Source organism: Triticum aestivum, chromosome 1A (genome assembly GCF_018294505.1).
Source record: "Triticum aestivum cultivar Chinese Spring chromosome 1A, IWGSC CS RefSeq v2.1, whole genome shotgun sequence".
Lineage (NCBI taxonomy): Eukaryota > Viridiplantae > Streptophyta > Magnoliopsida > Poales > Poaceae > Triticum > Triticum aestivum.
In genome coordinates this window covers 405,667,798-405,684,085 of record NC_057794.1, presented here as the reverse complement: position 1 = coordinate 405,684,085, position 16,288 = coordinate 405,667,798, and positions in this window count along the sequence as shown.

Sequence of the window (16,288 nt, the reverse complement as noted above, 5' to 3'; positions counted from 1 at the left end):
CTGTGACCACAACCCGCGCCGCGCCCTCATCCCGTTCCCCTCTGCCTCCTCCCGAGCGCCCCTCTCTCTAGCAAGCACGCCCGCTGGTGTCGACCACCACCACCAGGAGCTCAGCCGCCCCTCTGCTCTTGTTTCCTCTCATGCGCCTCCGCCAGCATGGAGCCGCGCCAAGACACCGCCGCTGCTCTGCTTCCTGACAAGCAGAGAACGAGGCGCCCACTCACCCGCGTCTCGCGTTGACCGCGGCCGTCGCCCCGCATCGCGAGCACCAAGCCCCCGCCGTTGCCTCTGTTTCGAGCCCTTGTGCTGCTGCTGTCGCGCCCTGCTTCGTCTGAAGCTCCAGCGCCAAGTCCCTCGCCAAGCCGCCGCCGTTTGCCCTGCCGCCGGCCTGCCTCCTTGTTTGGATCCGGCCGAGCTCTCCCCGTTGCCAGTTGCCTCGCTGACCCGCCGCTTCTCGCCGCCTGCCATCCCGTTCCTTGCCTTGCTGCTGCTGCCGCCTCCTTGCCATGGCCATCGCCGAGTTCCCCCAGGACCCGTGGAGCATGTGCGGGAGAACCAAGTCCGAAGACTACCGTGCCTGCGATCTCGCCCAGTAACACTACGGTTCGTCAAGACCATCTCGGATTTTCGCCAAGTTCCACTACCGTCGCCCCTCAAAACGCAAAGTACCCCCAACGGACTCGACAAGACCCACATGCATGATTACGCCAGGCGATGTGACAAGTACATCTACCGGCGATCCCAAACATCTACGAAACCGTGTACCACTACCGTCGACCCTCGAAGGCCTCGTGGACGTCAAGTTCCTTGCCGTGACCCCGAACATCTACGAAACCTGAACCACTACTTCCACTACCGTCGCCGTGGACGACTACTTCCTCTACTTCCTCTACGAACCCGGACTGCTCCGAGAATGCACCTGGAAGGTATAACCGCCGAGACGATGACCCATGGACGAAAGCATGTGTTGTATGAGATGCTCACGTTCGAACCGTGTCCGAGTTGTCATTGCACGTTCCTCCTTGGTTGCCATGCCGTCGACCCATGGGAAACCCGGTTACCGGGATCACCCCACCATCTTGCACGACACGCTCCCGCACACTTCCCCTTTGCATCGGTATCTCAATCGAGTTACCGGAAACCGATATGTTGCCGTGGCATCACTTTCGAAATCGTTGTCGTGGCACCCCTTTCTTTTCCTTCACGATGAAAAATGCCTCATATCTTATCATGTCAACATTTTCATAAATATTGCATGAACTTAAACATGACATCCGCATCATGTTAACAACTTCATATTTAAAATTGTTGTTGCACCAAATTGATAAATGCATATGGGGATTTACCGGATTTGTTGTTGGTTATATCCGGCCCCATTTAAATTGCTTAATGGTATAGTTTTGTTATGCTTCACATCTTGCTATGTTTAACAACATTTAATATTGTTGAGTACCTAACCGGGAGAGAACTAAATAATTAATGTGGTGTTCCATCAATATGCAACTCGTTACATATTGAGCTCCACTTAATTTTTAGAATTTGCTTGTGCATTTTGCCATGCCATGCTTCATTAAACCGGACATGCATCATCCTTGACTGTGCATCATGCCATGCTTAAGTGGTGGTTGTTTACTATGTTGTTTGCTTCTTTCCGGTGTTGCTTCTTCGGCTTAGTTCCGTTAACGTCGTGTTGTGAGTATTCATTCGACTGCGTCCATTTGTCTTCTTCATGGACCCGTTCTTCTTCCTTGCGGGATTTCAGGCAAGATGACCATACCCTCGAAATCACTTCTGTCTTTGCTTGCTTAGTTGCTCGCTCTTTTGCTATGCCTATGCCGCGATACCTACCACCTGCTTATCATGCCTCCCATATTGTTGAACCAAGCCTCTAACCCACCATGTCCTAGCAAACCATTGATTGGCTATGTTATCGCTTTGCTCAGCCCCTCTTATAGCGTTGTTAGTTCCAGGTGAAGATTGAAGTTTTGTTCCTTGTTGGAACATGGAGATGTTGTTCCTGGTTGGAACATGTTTACTTGTTGGGATATCACTATATATCTTATTTAATTAATGCATCTATATACTTGGTAAAGGGTGGAAGGCTCGGCCTTATGCCTGGTGTTTTGTTCCACTCTTGCCGCCCTAGTTTCCGTCATATCGGTGTTATGTTCCCGGATTTTGCGTTCCTTACGCGGTTGGGCTATAATGGGAACCCCTTGATAGTTCGCCTTAAGTAAAGCTCTTCCAGCAATGCCCAACATTGGTTTTACCATTCGCCACCTAGCCTCTTTTTCCCTTGGGTTTCACAGACTCAAGGGTCATCATTATTTTACCCCCCCCCCCCGGGCTAGTGCTCCTCTGAGTGTTGGTCCAACCTGTCAGCTGCCGGTGACCACCAGGGGCAACTCTGGGCTGGCCTACCCGTACCTAAGACAATCTGAGTGTGCCTGAGAAAGAGATATGTGCAGCTCCTATCGGGATTTGTCGGCACATTCGGGCGGTGTTGCTGGTTTAGTTTTACCCTGTCGAAATGTCTTGTTGTACCGGGATACCGAGTCTGATCGGAACATCTCGGGAGGAGGTCTATTCCTTCATTGACCATGAGAGCTTGTCATGGGCTAAGTTGGGACACCCCTGCAGGGATTTGAACTTTCGAAAGCCGTGCCCGCGGTTATGGGCAGATGGGAATTTGTTAATGTCCGACTGTAGATAACTTGAACCTTAACTTAATTAAAATGAATCAACAACGTGTGTTACCGTGATGGTCTCTTTCCGGCGGAGTCCGGGAAGTGAACACGGTGTTGGAGTTATGCTTGACGTAGGTTGTTTTAGGATCACTTCTTGATCATACTTTTATCGACCGTGCTTTGCATTCTCTTCTCGCTCTCATTTGCGTATGTTAGCCACGATATATGCTCGTCACTTGCTGCAGCTCCACCTCTTACCTTTACCTTACCCATAAGCTTAAATAGTCTTGATCGCGAGGGTGCGAGATTGCTGAGTCCCCTTGGCTCACAGATACTTCCAAAACCAGCTTGCAGGTGCCGATGAGTCCGTGCAGATGATGCAACCAAGCTCAGGAGGAGCTCGATGAAGATCTTGTCCTTTGTGTGGTTTCGTTCTAGTTGATCAGTAGTGGAGCCCAGTTAGGGTCGATCGGGGACCTTTGTCGCATTTGGGGTTCTTCTTTTATTTGGGTTCCATAGTCGGACCTTGATTGTATCTGGATGATGTGATGTTTTATTCATGTAATTGTGTGAAGTGGCGATTGTAAGCCAACTATGTATCTCTTTCCCTTATTATATTGCTTGGGTTGTGTGAAGATTACCTCACTTGCGACATTGCTTTCAATGCGGTTATGCCTCTAAGTCGTGCTTCGACACATGGGAGAAATAGCCGCATCGAGGGCGTTACAGTGTGCAGATTCCTGCTTGTTGATCCACGTTCCGTCTGGAGCGACCTCAAATTCGCGTATGACACAGCACGGGATGCTGAAGAGTGGTTTTCAGATAAGCTACCACGATTGAGAACTTGCAAAAAAAGTACAATGTAATCATGGGAGGAGCACGAATCAGAGACCAGCAGAATCTGCAGCCACATCCCTGTCGTTTCCTCATGATACATCAGTCAAACGGCTTGTTCAGGCAAACTTGTACGGGAGTACATGGAGGAAATGTTTACCGGAGACAAGTCTGTCTGGTGGCTCAGATGACTTTGATTTATTATACAGAAACGCCCGAGTTTAATGGGCCGCCTCCGCAGCTACTGTCACCCGTCGATGTTGCATCTCCGGTCGCCATAATTGTGACCCGCCGGAGCAGCCGCGAATCACCCGCTTTCGCCGTCCCAGCTTCATTCTGTTTTGGTGGCCGGCCTTGATCTTCATCTCTTCAGCGTCCCCAGTCTGGCTCTGGCTCGCAGCGCCGCCCGGGTTGACCTCGCTGGCACACACTGCAGTTCGCTGCCACAGGAGCCGGGCTGAGCTCGCCTCTGCCATGACCCGCCCGCATGCGCCGCTCTCCAGTTTTGCCTGTTCCTCAGCAGCTGCGGTTGGGTACCTGAAGAAAAATAGCCAGGCGCTCATGTGAGATCTAAAAAGAAAAGAAAAAACGGGCCCGTGACTCAGCTGGTCCAGGGGTCTCCATCCTATTCATTATACGCCAGGCGGCCTCACGAGTGCGACATAGTTCATTTGTCCACTCAAAGCAAAATCAGGTGTCATCCCTCTTATGTATTTTATCTGCATATACTTTGTTTGAGAATAATTACCCTACTACATCAACACACGCGAATGACTCTCGTCTGCGCCGGCTTACATGCTGCTGCCGACTCTCCCGTCCCCACTAGCTTACAACACCGTTGTCGGTTCATTCGTCTGCTCCCGCGGCCGACTCGCCCGTGGTGATCATCAACTCCGTGGTGGATAATTTCTGGCCTAGCATATCAAGGAGCAATTGTTCATCGCAAAAGCTATGGCAGTGTCATGGATGTATAGTTCGCACCACCATTATAATGCGCTAGCATCTGACCACACCATCAAGTTCGGTGAATATATCTGCAAGCCACCATTCTACAAACCAGTTTACATCAACATGATGTGGTTAACTCGCCCGTCTGCACTGGCTTACAATGTCGCGGCCGTCTCATCTATCCGAGTCGCCTCTAATGTTGCGGTCGTCTTTGTCTTCCGTCTATCGCGGCCTAGTCTACATCAACATACCGGGCCGCACCTATCTGCATGAGCAAGTCACAGCTTAGGTAGCCCAGTTTCTTTCAAATTGGAGGCAAATTTTCATCAACCGCCGTTTGCACTGGATGGCTCAATGAGCAGGCGCACAAGTCACCGCCACTACGGTTTGGTTAAATTCAAATAGCCAGTTGGAAGGAACCATTGGCCGAGTTGCTGACACGGCTCATACAGGATCATTTATAACTCGCCACAGTCACCTCAACCTTCTGTGGATTCACATTGTGCTATCAACACCAATGATATACAACTTATGTCGGTTTATATCACGGTCAAATATGGAGAATCTCAAGCCAACTCCTCGAGTCACCTTGAGACTCGGGGGCTACGATGACATGACTCAGCAAATCCTGCTAGTTTCAGCAAATTTAAGAACCCCAGGACGATGGAGGGAAAGATAACCCGGTCCTAGAGGCTACTGTTATATTGTTGAAAATTCAAAGGTCGTCAGAAAATTTCCGCCTAAAAATGAAGATTCCGGTTTAAAATCCAGTTCAAGGGAAAGATGTCTCCCACAAAGCTTTGAAGCTCTCAAAATCCGGTTTAACATCTGGTTCAAGAAGAAATATCTCTCGCAAAGTTTGAGTTCTCAGAAAAATCACTTGGGGGCTTGGTCATATTCGAACCATAGCTACAGCTCTTGATTGGCGTAAGGCCACCAGGGGAATCACTTGGGGGCTTGGTCGTATTCGAACCATAGCTACACCTTTTGATCAGCGTAAGGCCAGCAGGGAAATCACTTGGGGGCCAAAGAGAGTGTTGCAAAAGCACAACTCAAACATAGGCACCCACTGAGCATAGCTCAAAATATTGCTTGGGGGCTCTTTTCTTCTCAAAGAACAAAGAGTCTACACCCTTGTAATAGGCTATCAAGCCAGGCTTGGAAGCCAGGTGTATTCACCTAAAACCCCGGCTTATCCTGCCTCTTTAGGTAAGACACTCCGTCCAGGTAATCCTGGTATGACCCGCCGAACGTTTGACAAGTCAATCTCATAGAACCTGAACTTGTCAAAGTTAAAACGATGATTGTTTAATGTGAGGTCCATCTTAAAAGGCTTTGTAAAATGGTATAGCTCAGTGGCCTGGCAGCCCATGAAAAGTCTCGATTTTGGGCCTGGCAGCCCATGAAAAGCGTCACATATTCTTGTTATGATTTTATTTGCCAAGTTTTTTCTCCTTTGATGAGGTTCATATTATCTTATGATAAACCGGCATTTATTGACCCAGCTTGGCTTTCAACTACAAGTTGTCAGTACATGATCAGTTATAATTCGGTGCTTATTAACCTGGTCTGGTTTCGACTACAAGTCACCAGTATTATATATGGATAATCCGGTGTTTATTACAACCCAGTACGGTTTTACTATAAACCGGCAAGACATAGGAGGAGTTATGAGTACTCAAAATTTGGGTTATCACCCTTACTACAAAAGTTGGTAAAACCAACTGTGTGATTCAATGTCACAGGTATGATATATTTCATATTTGATTAATTTTAAGTGCAGCCTTGGTTATAATCCCGGGTTATAAGTTGGGCATTATGACCCGTCCGGCGATAAACCGCCAGGACACTTTAAACTTGTTGTATGTAGAAATAGGTTGAATAAAACATGATTATAAATCACCGGCGTTTATTAACCAGGCCTGGCTTTCGACTATAAGTCGCCAGTATGATGATAAGTTATCCAGTGTTTATTAGGGTCAGTTCTTTCGGGCGGCTTAAAAAATAAGCTGCCTCTCCCCAGCTTAAAAAATAAGCCGCTCCTAAAATTTGTTGAGGCTTCTAAATTAGTTATCCCATAACTAGTTCATAAGCCCCAATAAATAACAGAAATGGCTTATGGGAAAAGCTAGGGAGTAGGCGACTTATTTTTTAAGCTGCCAAAAGAACTGGCCCTTAACCTAGACTGGCTTGGGATTATAAGTCGCCAGTATATATTTGGATTGCGCCATTGAAATCATGCGCTCATAAATCATTGGATTATATTATTCAAATCTTGAATAGCCAACATGGCTGGATTTTTATTATGGTTATCAATAACCAGTATTATGACTAAGGTTTTCAAAGTCGCTTCAGCGCAATGGCTATTATTTATCAATGGATATGATTTATTCTACAATGAAAGGAACAGTCCCGAGTCGCTGCAAGCTTACGACCCGGCACTTGGGGACTACATTATTCAAGTTGAGATTACATCAAATATGCAAGTCTCATGTCGCTGCAAGCATGCACCATGACACTTGGGGGCTAATGCAAAGTCATTTTTTGCTCACCTTATTGAAGACCCGACTCATCACATTGTAATGAGCCGGCCCTTGGGGGCTACCAATTGCTCCTATCAAAATTTAAGGTACACAAGTCTTAATCCATTATATTGAAGGATCCACTGCTCAGTTAGTAAAGCACAAAGCTCTTAACCTTCTCGACATGGGTTCAAGCCCCATGATGAGGTTACATCATATGACGTTATTTTCAATGAAGTATATATAAAGTCCCTGCTCATTGCTACCTCTTGAGCACTGCGTTGGATTTCCCCGAAGAGGAAGGGATGATGCAGCAAAGTAGCGTAAGTATTTCCCTCAGTTTTTGAGAACCAAGGTATCAATCTAGTAGGAGGCTATGCTCGAGTCCCTCGTACCTACACAAAAACAATAGCTTAACGCAGCCAACATGCTTAGGGGTTGCCAATCCCTTCATGGTCACTTACGAAAGTGAGATCTGATAGAGATGATAAATAATATTTTTGGTATTTTTGGTATAGAGATGCAAAGTAATAAGTAAAAGCAAAGCAATAATAAAGTGATGGAGATTGATATGATGAAAAAGAGACCCGGGGGCCATAGGTTTCACTAGTGGTTTCTCTCAAGACCATAAGTATTCTTTGGTGGGTGAACAAATTACTGTTGGGCAATTGACATAATTGAGCATAGTTATGAGAATATCTAGGTATGATCATGTATATAGGCATCACGTCCGAGACAAGTAGACCGAAACGATTCTGCATCTACTACTATTACTCCACTCATCGACCGCTATCCAACATGCATCTAGAGTATTAAGTTAAAAACAGAGTAACGCCTTAAGCAAGATGACATGATGTAGAGGGATAGTTTCATGCACTATGATAAAAAAAACCATCTTGTTATCCTCGATGGCAACAATACAATACGTGCCTTGTTGCCCCTTCTGTCACTGGGAAAGGACACCGCAAGATTGAACCCAAAGCTAAGCACTTCTCCCAGGGAAAGAAAAACCAATCTAGTAGGCCAAACCAAACTGATAATTCGAAGAGACTTGCTAAGATAACCAATCATACATAAATAATTCAGAGAAGATTCAAATATTATTCAAAGATAGACTGGATCATAAACCCACAATTCATCGGTCTCAACAAACACACCGCAAAAAGAAGATTACATCGAATAGATCTCCACGAGAGAGGGGGAGAACATTGTATTGAGATCCAAAACGAGAGAAGAAGCCATCTAGCTACTAGCTATGGACCCGTAGGTCTGAAGTAAACTACTCACACTTCATCGGAGGGGCTTGGATGATGATGTAGAAGCCCTCCATGATCGATGCCCCCTCCGGCGGAGCTCTGGAATAGGCCCCAGGATGGGATCTCGTGGATACAGAAAGTTGTGGCAGTGGAATTAGGTTTTTGGGGATACGTGGATATATATATGGGAGGAAGAAGTACGTCGGTGGAGCTTTGAGGGGCCCACGAGGCAGGGGGCGTGCCCTAGGGGGGCGTCCTCCACCCTCATGACCACCTCGTGGCTTTCTTGACGGAGGGTCCAAGTCTCCTAGATCTTATCTGATGAGAAAATCACGTTTCCGAAGGTTTCATTCCGTTTGGACTCCATTTGATATTCCTTTTCTTCGAAACCCTAAAACAGGCAAAAAACAACAATTCTGGGCTGGGCCTCCGGTTAATAGGTTAGTGCCAAAAATAATATAAAAGTGGATAATAAAGCCCAATAATGTCTAAAACAGTAGATAATATAGCATGGAGCAATAAAAAATTATAGATACGTTGGAGACGTATCAAACATCCCCAAGCTTAATTCCTGCTCGTCCTCGAGTAGGTAAATGATAAAAACAGAATTTTTGATGCGGAGTGCTACTTGGCATAATTTTAATGTAATTCTTCTTAATTGTGGTATGAATATTCAGATCTGAAAGATTCAAGACAAAAGTTCATATTGACATAAAAATGATAATACTTCAAGCATACTAACTAAGCAATTATGTCTTATCAAAATAACATGGCCAAAGAAAGTTCATCCCTACAAAATCATATGGTTTAGTCATGTTTCATTTTCGTCACACAAGAATGCTCTCATCATGCACAACCCCGATGACAAGCCAAGCAATTGTTTCATACTTTAGTAATCTCAAACCTATAAACTTTCATGCAATATATGAGCGCGAGCCATGGACATAGCACTATGGGTGGAATAGAATATAATGAGGGGGGTTATGTCGAGAAGACAAAAAGGAGAAAGTCTCACATCAACGAGGCTAATCAATGGGCTATGGAGATGCCCACCGATTGATGTTAATGCAAGGAGTAGGGATTGCCATGCAACAGATGCACTAGAGCTATAAATGTATGAAAGGTCAACAAAAGAAACTAGTGGGTTTGCATCCAACTTGCTTGCTCACGAAGACCTAGGGCACTTGAGGAAGCCCATTGTTGGAATATACAAGCCAAGTTCTATAATGAAAAATTCCCACTAGTATATGAAAGTGATAACATGAGAGACTCTCTACTATGTAGATCATGGTGCTACTTTGAATCACAAGTGTGGTAAAAGGATGTAACTTTGTCCCTTCTCTCTTTTTCTCTCATTTTTTGGGCCTTCTCTTTTTTATGGCCTTCTCTTTTTTATGGCCTTTCTTTTTTTATATACCTCACTTGGGACAATGCTCTAATAATGATGATCATCACACTTCTATTTATTTACAACTCAATGATTACAACTTGATACTAGAACAAAGATGACTCTATATGAATACCTCCGGCGGTGTACCGGGATATGCAATGATCCAAGAGTGACATGTATGAAATAATTATGAACGGTGGCTTTGCCACAAATACTATGTCAACTACATGATCATGCTAAGCAATATGACAATGATGAATGTGTCATGATGAATGGAATGAAGGAAAGTTGCATGGCAATATATCTCGGAATGACTATGGAAATGCCATAATAGGTAGGTATGGTGGCTGTTTTGAGGAAGATATAAGGAGGTTTATGTGTGAAAGAGCGTATCATATCACGGGGTTTGAATGCACCGGCGAAGTTTGCACCGACTCTCAATGTGAGAAAGGGCAATGCACGATACCGAAGAGGCTAGCAAGGATGGAAGGGTGAGAGTGTGTATAATCCATGGACTCAACATTAGTCATAAAGAACTCACAAACTTATTGCAAAAATCTACAAGTCATCAAAAACCTCGGCACTACGCGCATGCTCCTAGGGGGATAGATTGGTAGGAAAAGACCATCGCTCGCCCCCGACCGCCACTCATAAGGAAGACAGTCAAATAACACCTCATGTTTCAAATTTGTTGCATAATGTTTACCATATGTGCATGCTACGGGACTTGCAAACCTCAGCACAAGTATTTCTCAATTTCACAACTACTCAACTAGCATGACTTTGATATTATTACCTCCATATCTCAAAACAATCATCAAGCATCAAACTTTTCTTAGTATTCAACACACTCATACAAAAGTTTTATTATTAATCTTGCATACCAAGCATATTAGGATTTTAAGAAAATTACCATGCTATTAAGACTCTCAAAATAATCTAAGTGAAGCATGAGAGAACAATAGTTTCTATAAAACAAATCCACCATCGTGCTCTAAAAGATATAAGTGAAGCACTAGAGCAAAACTATAAAGCTGAAAAGATGTAAGTGAAGCACATAGAGTATTCTATCAAATTCCAAATCACGTATGGCTCTCTCAAAAGGTGTGTACAGCAAGGATGATTGTGGTAAACTAACAAGCAAAGACTCAAATCATAAAAGACGCTCTAAGCAAAACACATATCATGTGGTGAATAAAAATATTGATCCAAGTAAAGTTACCGATAGAAGTAGACGAAAGAGGGGATGCCTTCCGGGGCATTGATAACCCTCAAGTATAGGGGATCACAACAGTTTTCGATAAGTACGAGTGTCGAACCCAACGAGGAGCTAAAGGTAGAACAAATATTCTCTCAAGTTCTATCGACCACCGATACAACTCTACGCACGCTTGACGTTCACTTTACCTAGAACAAGTATGAAACTAGAAGTACTTTGTAGGTGTTGTTGGATAGGTTTGCAAGATAATAAAGAGTATGTAAATAAAAAGTAGGGGATGTTTAGTTAAAGAAACAATAAAGTAAATATAGCGAGTGTGGAAAAGTGGTGGTAGGAGTTGCGAAATTGCCCCTAAGCAATTGACTACTTTACTAGACCGATAGCAAGTATTATGTGGGAGAGGCCACTACTAGCATGTCATCCCTGACTTGAAATTCTATGCACTTATGAATGGAACTATTAGCAAGCATCCGCAACTACTAATGTTCATTAAGGTAAAACCCAACCATAGCATTAAGATATATTCGTCCCCCTTCAATCCCGTATGCATCAATTTCTATGCTAGGTTGAAGCTTCTGTCACTCTTGCCCTCCAATACATAGTCCTATCAACATACAACTAACCCTAGGGTGTGATCCACACGCGCAATCATATGATGGGCACCAAAGGACAGCAACATAACCACAAGCAAATTAAATCAATCATAGCAATTCATCAACCACCGATAGGACAACGAAAATCTACTCAGACATCATAGGATGGCAACAAATGATTGGACAATAATATGAAGCATAAAGCACCATGTTCAAGTAGAGGGTACAGCGGGTTGCGGGAGAGTGGACCGCTGTAGATAGAGGGGGGAAGGTGATGGAGATGTTGGTGAAGATAGCGGAGGTGTTGGTGTAGATCGCGGTGATGATGATGATGGCCACGGCAGCGTTCCGGCGCCACCGGAAGAGAAGGGGAGAGGGGGGCCCTTCGTCTTCTTCTTCCTTGACCTCCTCCCTAGATGGGAGAAGGGTTTCCCCTCTGGTAATTGGCCTCCATAGCATGGGAGGGGCGAGAGCCCCTCCGAGATTGGATCTGCCTCTCTGTCTCTCTCTGTTTCTGCGTTCTGTTCTGGCTCTGTTTCACCGTTTCGTATATATATGGAGATCCGTAACTCCGATTGGCCTGAAACCTTCACCGTGATTTTTTTCTGAATATTAGCTTTCTTGCGGCAAAAGAAGAGCATCAACCGCCTTTCGGTGGGCTCACGAGGGTAGGGGCGCGCCCTAAGGGGGGGCGCCCCCCTGCCTCGTGACCACCTCGGGCACTGGTTCGCGTTGATTTTCCTTCTGAATTTTCCATATTTTCCAAAAATAAGCTCCGTCCGTTTTTATCCCGTTTGGACTCCGTTTGATATGGATATTCTGCGAAACCAAAAACATGCAACAGACAGGAACTGACACTGGGCACTGGATCAATATGTTAGTCCTAAAAATAATATAAAAAGCTGCCAAAAAGTATATGAAAGTTGAATAATATTGGCATGGAACAATCAAAAATTATAGATATGATGGAGACGTATTAGCATCCCCAATCTTAATTCCTGCTCGTCCTCGAGTAGGTAAATGATAAAAAAATAATTTTTGATGTGGAATGCTACCTAGCATAATCTTGATCACATATCTAATCATGGCAAGAATATTTAGACACGAGTGACTCAAAGCAATAGTCTATCATTTGACATAAAACAATAATACTTCAAGCCTACTAATAAAGCAATCATGTCTTTTTAAAATAACATAGCCAAAGAAAGTTATCCCTACAAAATCATATAGTCTGGCTATGCTCCATCTTCACCACACAAAATATTCACATCATGCACAACCCCGATGACAAGCCAAGCAATTGTTTCATACTTTTGACGTTCTCAAACCTTTTCAACTTTCAAGCAATACGTGAGCGTGAGCCATGGACATAGCACTATAGGTGGAATAGAATATGATGGTGGAGAAGACAAAAAGGAGAAGATAGTCTCACATCAACTAGGCGTATCCATGGGCTATGGAGATGCCCATCAATAGATATCAATGTGAGTGAGTAGGGATTGCCATGCAACGGATGCACTCGAGCTATAAGTGTATGAAAGCTCAAAAAGAAACTAAGTGGGTGTGCATCCAACTCGCTTGCTCATGAAGACCTAGGGCATTTTGAGGAAGCCCATCATCGGAATATACAAGCCAAGTTCTATAATGAAAATTCCCACTAGTATATGAAAGTGATAACTCAAGAGACTCTCTATATGAAGAACATGGTGCTATTTTGAAGCACAAGTGTGGAAAAAGGATAGCAGCACTGTCTCTTCTCTCTTTTCTCTCATTTTTTGTTTTCTTTATTATTTTATTATTTTTATTTTTTTGGTGGGCTTCTTTGGCCTCTTTTTTATATATATTTGGGCTTCTTTGGCCTCTTTTATTTTTTTGTAAAGTCCGGAGTCTCATCCCGACTTGTGGGGGAATCATAGTCTCCATCATCCTTTCCTCACTGGGGCAATGCTCTAATAATGATGATCATCACACTTTTATTTACTTACAACGCGATATTACAACTCGATATCTAGAACAAGGATATGACTCTATATGAATGCCTCCTGCGGTGTATCGGGATGTGCAATGATCTAGCGTAGCAATGACATCAAAAAACGGACAAGCCATGAAAACATCATGCTAGCTATCTTACGATCATGCAAAGCAATATGACAATGAATGCTCAAGTCATGTATATGATGATGATGAAAGTTGCATGGCAATATATCTCGTAATGGCTATGGAAATGCCATGATAGGTAGGTATGGTGGCTGTTTTGAGGAAGGTATATGGTGGGTTTATGGTACCGGCGAAAGTTGCACAGTACTAGAGAGGCTAGCAATGGTGGAAGGGTGAGAGTGCGTATAATCCATGGACTCAACATTAGTCATAAAGAACTCACATACTTATTGCAAAAATCTATTAGTCATTGAAACAAAGTACTATGCGCATGCTCCTAGGGGGCTAGATTGGTAGGAAAAGACCATCGCTCGTCCCCGACCGCCACTCATAAGGAAGACAATCAATAAATAAATCATGCTCCAACTTCGTTACATAACGGTTCACCATACGTGCATGCTACGGGAATCACAAACCTCAACACAAGTATTTCTACAATCCACAATTACCCACTAGCATGACTCTAATATTACCATCTCTATATCGTAAAACTATTGCAAGGAATCAAACATATCATATTCAGTGATCTACAAGTTTTATGTAGGATTTTATGACTAACCATGTGAATGACCAATTCATGTCATCTCTCTAAATAGATATAAGTGAAGCAAGAGAGTTTAATTCTTTCTACAAAATATATGCCCGTGCTCTAACAAATATAAGTGAAGCAAAAGAGCATTCTGCAAATGGCGGTTGTCTATGTAAATAGAAAAATGCAATCCAAACTTCAAATGATATAAGTGAAGCACATGAAGCATTCTATAAAGCCATACTCAAAAGATATAAGTGAAGTGCAAAGAGCATTCTATAAATCAACCAAGGACTATCTCATACCAGCATGGTGCATAAAAGAAAAATGAAAACTAAATGCAAAAGACGCTCCAAGATTGCACATATCGCATGAACGAAACGAATCCGAAAACATACCGATACTTGTTGAAGAAAGAGGGGATGCCTCCCCAGCATCCCCAAGCTTAGACGCTTGAGTCTCCTTGAATATTTACTTGGGGTGCCTCGGGCATCCCCAAGCTTGAGCTCTTGCCTCTCTTCCTTCTTCTCACATCGAAACCTTCTCGATCATCGAACACTTCATCCACACAAAACTTCAACAGAAAACTCGGTAAGATCCGTTAGTATAATAAAGCAAATCACCACTATAAGTACTGTTTCAAACCAATTCATATTTTGTTTTTGCATTGTGTCTACTGTAGTATAACTTTTTCATGGCTTAATCCACTGATATAAATTGATTAGTTTCATCAAAACAAGCAAACTATGCATCAAAAAACAGAATCTGTCTAAAACAGAACAGTCTATAATAATCTGAACATTAACCATACTTCTGATACTTGAAAAATTCTACCAAAATTAGGAAAAATAAAAAATTTGTATAGGAAGACAGTGAAAAAAGAATCAGAACCATTTGACGTCCCAGCTAAAAATGTAAAATCGCGCACTACAGTCAAAGTTTCTGTCCTGCACCGTACAAACCATCAAGCAAATGTAAACATCCTAAAGGAAAACCTTGGCACATTATTTTTATAATACAATGGAATTGTACAAGGGGATAATTATTTTTGTTGAAAAGTTTCTGTAATGAAGATTCACAAAGTTGCCGTGAGCATGAACGAAGTCCAAGGAGCTCTCCCACTTCAAGAGTGCTTGTCTTTCTCACTTTCACTTTCCTTTTTGAAAAGTTTTGGGTTCCCCTCTTCATTTTTGTTGTTTTTAAACTATATGAAAGCACTCAACAGAAATAAATGACTCTAAAACTTCCGGGTTGTCTCACTGGCAGCGCTTTCTTTAAAGCCATTAAGCTAGGCATATAGTGCTCAAGTAGTGAATCCACCCGGATCCCAAGGTATATCAAAGCCAATTTTAATTAACAATGATTTAGCATTTAGAAGTGAGCACAAAGTAACATATATCATGTAACTACGAAGTCTAACTCTCTTCCTATGCATCGGCATGTCATAAAAGAACAATTCATGCACACATAGTAAACGCCGATGCATAGCATAAGAAGTTTCATGCAATTTTATTGTATTGGAAACATAAAGAGGTGGAGATATAGTTCCTCTCTCATAATAATTGCAAGTAGGAGCAGCAAGCACATGCATATTATATTCATCAAAATCATCATGTGTAATAGTAAAACACAACCCATTAATATAATCCTTAATAAGTGCAAACTTCTCCGATATAGTGTAGTCGGGAGAATTCAAAAAGATAATAGGACTATCATGCGTGGGTGCAATAGCAACAATTTCATGTTTAACATAAGGAACTATAGCAAGTTCATCTCCATAAGCATAATTCATATTGGCATCTTGGCCACAAGCATAGCAAGCATCATCAAAAAGGGATATTTCAAAAGAATCGACGGGATCATAGCAATTATCATAGCATTCATCCTTCGGTAAGCACGAAGGGAAATTAAACAATGTATGAGTTGAAGAGTTACTCTCATTAGAAGGTGGGCACGGGTGATCAATCCGCTCTTCCTCCTTTTGTTCTTCGCTCTTATCCTCATCTTTCTCATCCAATGAGCTCACAGTTTCATCAATTTCTTCTTCCATAGACTCCTGCAAAATATTGGTCTCTTCTTGGACAGCGGAGACTTTCTCAATAAGAGTATTAATTTCGTAATTGTATTCATAATTCTCATAACAATATTTCAGG